At 40.2% G+C, this 6,285-nt stretch overlaps 1 long non-coding RNA gene across 1 annotated transcript; it reads left to right on the forward strand.

Annotated features, from left to right (window-relative positions):
* Nucleotides 1-2,411: 2,411 nt before the first annotated feature.
* On the forward strand, nucleotides 2,412-5,854 carry LOC130996685 (uncharacterized). The gene is made up of 3 exons (XR_009092715.1): nucleotides 2,412-3,151; nucleotides 5,094-5,153; nucleotides 5,662-5,854. It is a non-coding gene; the product is annotated as an uncharacterized LOC130996685 (long non-coding RNA).
* Nucleotides 5,855-6,285: the final 431 nt, after the last annotated feature.

Here is a 6,285-nt window from a genome sequence, read left to right on the forward strand (position 1 = left end):
GATCCAGCTTTCTCAACATACTGAGATAGATATTCTTTGTAGCCCGTCATGTGCTTCGAGCAGCCACTATCCAGATACCATGTTCTGATTGAAGCTTTAACTTCTTCCTTCTTTTTGTGTTTCCTGACATTGACCTGCAAGGAAGAGTTGCTTCAGGCACCCAATCAAGATTTGGGTCCTTCGATGTTAGCTCGAGTTCCCTTTGGAACCCATATCTGCTTCAGAATCGGTCTGGCTGATCTCTTGTGCTTTGTTGATCGTCTGACTGAAGTTGTTGGCGCTTTAGCTGGCACACGAGCATTCTTCTGTTGAGAATTTCCTTTGAAGGCCTCACTCTTGTAGCATTTCTGTCTGATGAGTGGTTGAGGTCTTCTTTGCTCGGTGAAGTATCTTCCTTGAGATACTCGAGTCTTTTCAGACTGATGGAGACTAGACTGATGTCGTGTGACATGAGTCATTTGATGTCCAGTTGCTTGTCGTCGTGGATGTCGCTTGGCTTGACTGGATTCATCATTATTTTGTCTCCATGGATGTTGTTCCTTCTGAAACTGAACTGATGTCAGTCTCTGACTGATGTGGCCTTTCTTCCCCCTGGACTGTTGAGGAAGAATCTTCTTGATTCCTGATGTTCCTTCCCCGATCTTTGACTGAAATCTGCTTTCCAGTTTTCTCAGTAGGATGAACTGGTTGGGGGCCTCCTTTGCTCGTCTGTAGCTCCGTGGAGGTGGAACATTCGATCTTGCCATCAGTTTGCATTTGCGAACTTCATCCATATCATGATCTCTTGATTCTTCTGATGTCGTGACTTCAGAAGTATCGTCCTTTGAAGCGATCATGATCTTCTTTCCTTTGTCAGCTGCAACATTTCCTCCAATGCTTTTAACAAGGCCTTTTGATGGAAAGTTGCTCATCATGGGAGACTGCATCATGCAGTTCTTGACTGTTTCTTCCAGCTTGTGATTTAGCTTCTTGACTTCATGAGAAGCTCTTTCCCATTATGAGTTGGAGATTCTAAGCTTTTCTTCCAGTCGACTGTTCTCCATGATTAGCTGATCAAGACAAGTTTCATCCGGAAAGTAGATGATTGTCTGATTCCTAGCTCGTTCATCATTGATCTCCTTGTCCATTTTCTGATTCTGCTTGAGGAGATCTTCGAACATTTTCCTCAACTGACAGTGATCAGTCATGAGCTGATCAAACTCGTCAATTTCATCGGATGAGCTTTCTCCAGATTCTGAGTGGTCTCCTGAAAGCATCAGAAAGTTATCAGTATAAGGAGTTTTTGAATGAGAGATTACCTCTGAGCCATTCATTCCATTATCGTAGCTGTTGTCAGCCACGCTTTCAGATCGGGTTTGCTAAAACAGAGATGATAACACTCTTCCTGACTATCAAAAGATAGATCAGTCAGACTGATATCATACGCAGCGGAAATTAAACTTAGTTTCGCAATAGCCTCGGTGGAGCACGTTGTTGGTTTTTAGGTTTCTCTTTGCAGTTAATCAGTGTTCAGTTTATCAATTGAAATAACACAAGTAAGAATATAAAACTGAAAGCTGTAAACAACACAGAGACTTTTACGTGGTTCGGAAAAACCCTTTCCTACATCCATGGTTGGTTGATCAGACCAACAATCCACTCCGCAAGTGCTTAACAGGTGCACTGCAAACCAAACCGTGTGCTTGCCGGGTGCACACAACCGTACCACTGAAGAAAACCCTTCTTCAGTACCCACGCTTCACTCGCGTCGGATTTCTCTTGCTCAGCACAACCCGTGCTAAGACTTCTCACTCAGAGTCAGAGTACCTTCCTGAACTCCGAATCACTCAAACACTCTTTTAGGGGGGAGGTTTGAACGAGTGCCAACTATACTACAAAGAACAAGTTCTTTGAAGCAAGTTTGACCTTTGGCTTCTGGGTAAACAGAGGTTTGCCTAAGGTCTAAGAGAATATATGTAATCAGCAGTGACTGATTTTGGCTTTGGAATTCTCTTCTTCGATTCAAGCTTTGGGGAGGTTAAGCTTTAGGCTGAGTAGCAATTTCGGCAGAGCTTCAGCTTATGTCGTTGAATCGGTGAAGGTTGAAGTGATCCTCGAGCGCTATTTGTAGGAGAACTCTTGAATAGATCTGTTGGCGTAGAACATCATCAAGATTTCTTCCGTTGGAGAGCAATTCGAATTTGGGCTGAGGCTTCAATCTTCGAGGTTCCTTGTCTGGGTGGAAACGGCTCTCTTGATGGACAGGAGATGTGACGTCTCTGAAAATGTAGTAGCCCGCTCTTTTAATTATGATTAAAACTAGTAAATGCAATTTTTATAAATGAATCCAGTTTATGGTCCTGATTTTTTTATCAGAAACGGAGTTATTATTTTAGCTTTATACTTTTATAACATATGAGAAAAACGCGACGAGGATTATTGAGCCATTCAATAATTATTATTTTCAAGTTATAACTGACTTAGCAAAGTCATGTTATTTATTAATCGAAAAACAGAAGCAGTTATATTTATTAGTGCTACTTGAAGTCGAGAAATTATTCCGACTGCAACGCAGATTAAATCTACGGATTTAATCTAGATATTAAATGGCTTGTGAATTGAATTAAATCTATGTATTTAATTTATACATGAATAATGAGCAGAAGCCAATATTTGATTGCAAACACGCGATTAAATAGTAGATGCACTGAGTAACCAAGATACAAAGATTTATTATTATTTACAATTAGGACATCACACTATATACGCATAATTACCACCAGCACTACAACAATATCTTTTTTTTTCCCTACAATAACTAAGCCTCCACTATCATTATCTTTTACACCTTTCTAACATTTCTTTACGTTAGTGGCTAGCACACTTAAGTGCACCACCAAATCCCCTTTTCTTAATTTATCTATCAACCTTTAAACCACCACCTCCAAAGGCTTTATCATTCAGCCAACATACTAATCATTCATTCTTCAAGAATTCAGAGTAAGTACGTTGATTCCTGCTGCCAAACTTCGAACAGGTAAGCTTTGGTTTAAGTTTTTCCACCAGTCCATTCTTGATTCCCCTGCATATGTCAATAAGCATCTGAAAATTTCAGCTATCTCCTCATTAAATTCAATAGCAACAAACAGCCACCAACAACAAGCAATTACAGGTATATACTAAGCTCCCTTCATTCGAATCCCATTTACATTTCATCCAACAAGCATGATTAAGTAGAAATATTGAATGTATAGATGAGTATAGGTTATGGACTTAGCAAAGTCACAAGCACAGAAATCAGTTCATATGTAATTACATTTCTTCACGCGAGCCACAAGCAATGAGAATTCATATGATACAGAAGCAATCAATACCTAGATTAATTTCTTGCCTTCACAATAGACTATTCAACCGGGGAATGAAAACTAGAATAAAGACCTTATCCTTGCCTAATTCACGTTAAGAACCGACTATGGAGAATAGTTTGACTTAGCTTTTAAGAGAGGGGATGGCTGACTGCCTCGATCGGTTTGAGACAGCTACGACAGGGGCGAACTCGCCCAATCTCATCAAGACCCGAGGACGGCAGCCACGGCGATACCGAACTGGAGGGGGGGCGAAACCTACCGGTACCAGGGCCGGAGCAGCGGCCGCTCGACAGTAGCAAATTCCTCTTTTCTGGAAACCAAGGCTAGAGGTCGGAGGGGGAAATATAGAGAAGGGAAATGAGATCGAACCGCTCCCAGACGGCGACCGCTTGCTGGATTCCGGGCGAAGGAGTAGCAGCGACAGCGGCGATGATTTCTTGAGTTAGGGCTCGACTGGGTCTGCCTGAGGAGAGAGAGAGATGACGACGCCGGGGTTGGACACGTCGCCGATCGAAGCTGACCGGAGCAGTGATGGCTGGACGGCCGGAAAAGATGGAACCAACTGGAATTTTGGGAGGGCCGACCAAGCGGCTGACCTTGAGAAAGAATAGAGAGAAAAAGGCGTGAATTGCTTTAAGAGGGAGAGGGAGGAGAACGCCGGGCTTAGGCGCGGAGGCAGTCGACGCCGGCCGGAGCGGCGACGGCGGGCGCCTCGGCTGGAGATGGATCGAGAGAGAGAGAGAACCGAAGGGAGAGAGTTTTCGACTGATCTGGGAGTGAAAGAGAGAGAGGCGAGATTGGATTGTGTGGGAGAGAGAAAAGGGAGGACCGAGAGTTGTGAAGAAATAGAGTGGGCTTGAATTGGGCCTTTTCATTTAATTCTTTGGGCTTGATTAATTTTAATTGTTTGGACTTTCCTCTAATTTATGTGGGCCGAAATTTTGAGCTTATTTTTAATGAAATTGGGCTTCCAATTTTAATTGCTTGGGCTTTCATATTTAAATTCGAATTGGGCCAGTCTTTTATTTAATTGGCTCTTCTCATTATTTTTATTGAGCATGAATTAATTTAAGGAATTGGGCTTTGTCTTTTAATTCTTTGGGCTGCTGTATCATATCAACTGAGCCGAGTTTTATTTAATTTTAAGCTCAGAATAATTCATTCTATTCTTGGGCTAATTTTAAATTATGGATTGAAATTTTATTTAGTTGGGCCTTACATGATTTATTTAATTGAGCCCAACTATTCATTATTTAATCATTTGGGCCAAGATTTATTTAATTACTAAGCCCAATGAATTATTTCAATTGGACCTTTCATTTTAGCTATCCAGGCCCATTTCTACTTAATTAAATTATTGGGCTACCTTATGTTGAGCCTTTTAATTATTCGAACTCATAACATTTCAAATTCTCATTATTAAGCCCGGTTGATTATGAGTTATAAAGCGAATAAGCTGAAGTATTTAATTATTTTCTATCGACTACGAGGAGCGGGATTTATTTAATTGGCGGATTAGAACAACCTAAGAGAACGGATAAATTTTTATTAATTATCTGACTTCATGAGACGAGACTTACTTTTGTTTAAATCCGATAGCCTGGATTAACAATAGAAATTCCCTGATTATTATTTCAGAATAATAATTCATGCATAAGGATCATGCATAGTTAAATATACATTCTCATTTGAGGATTTTTATTCGAGCAAATATCTTATATATGTACATATATTCTCGTAATAAAGGTCAAGGGCGAGATTGATAATCTGTTGAGGAGCTTTCGTATCACAGAAAATCACTATCAGGTGGGCATTACTTTCATATATATCAAATGAGTTTAAATGTTACGTTCAAGCAAGTTATTTCATGACTAAATTAATTGAAGTTATTTCAAATATTGTCTTGCCATAAAATGTTTAAATTTCAGTATGATATCTATCTGATGTGACTTTAATCATGTAATCGAATTCGGGTCTTGAGCAGTTGATAGCTATCCTGCCAGGGCTAGTGTACACCAGTGACCGTGAGTCATCTAGCGGGTTGGCCGGTCAAGTGTCCGTGAGAGGTGGCCACCTCTCCGGCACACAGTTCCAGATATGATAGATTACAAGAGAACTTAGTCTGCAGACGAACTTTAAGAATCACAAATGAATTTAGTAAGCTTGGGCATTTTTAGCGAAAAACTCCCTTGCTGTACTGTTTATGATGGCATGACAATTTACAACTTTATGAAGCATGTTATATTTCATAGTAGGCATATGTGCCCACTGAGTACTTTTGTACTCAGCCCTGCATATATTTCTAAATGTGCAGGTTGAGCAGCTGCCGATGGTGATGAAGTGACGAGCGGGATTCTTTTGTCTTATTATGTATTAATGAACTCTAGGGTTACATGTCTTCATACATGTAATCAGAACCTTATTCCGCTGCGTACTCAGAAGTTTTATGTTATTTTGGCTAAGTCAGAGTTATCTGAACTTACTAGTTATTTGAGTCTATACGACTAAAACTCCGTTATATTATTATAAATATCCCTGTTGTTAACAATGATACTGCGATCCTTTCTTGTTTGATTATTCCCCTTTCTACCCCGCTTCTAATCTCCCTCCATTAGTCACGGTTTCCCCGGTTTAATTATCCTTAATTAGGACCGGTCGTGACAGAGTGGTATCAGAGCAGTTCATTTGCTCTGAACCCTAGAGTTAGCCATTTTTCTAGTATGATCACTAGTATATATGAGTCAGTCAGCCAAAGCTCATCACTTCATCACATCGTCATGCTCAGCAAGAAAGAAGGTGGTAATGATTTTAAAACATTGAGAAGTTCACGTTTTATATGAATGTACTGATGCTTACATTCAAGTTTTATGCTTTATTGATTGATTAGATATCTCAATGAACTTAGATGCGTTAAGAATGCATGATCACTGTTACGAGA

This window comes from Salvia miltiorrhiza, chromosome 8, assembly GCF_028751815.1.
Source record: "Salvia miltiorrhiza cultivar Shanhuang (shh) chromosome 8, IMPLAD_Smil_shh, whole genome shotgun sequence".
Classification (NCBI taxonomy): Eukaryota; Viridiplantae; Streptophyta; class Magnoliopsida; order Lamiales; family Lamiaceae; genus Salvia; species Salvia miltiorrhiza.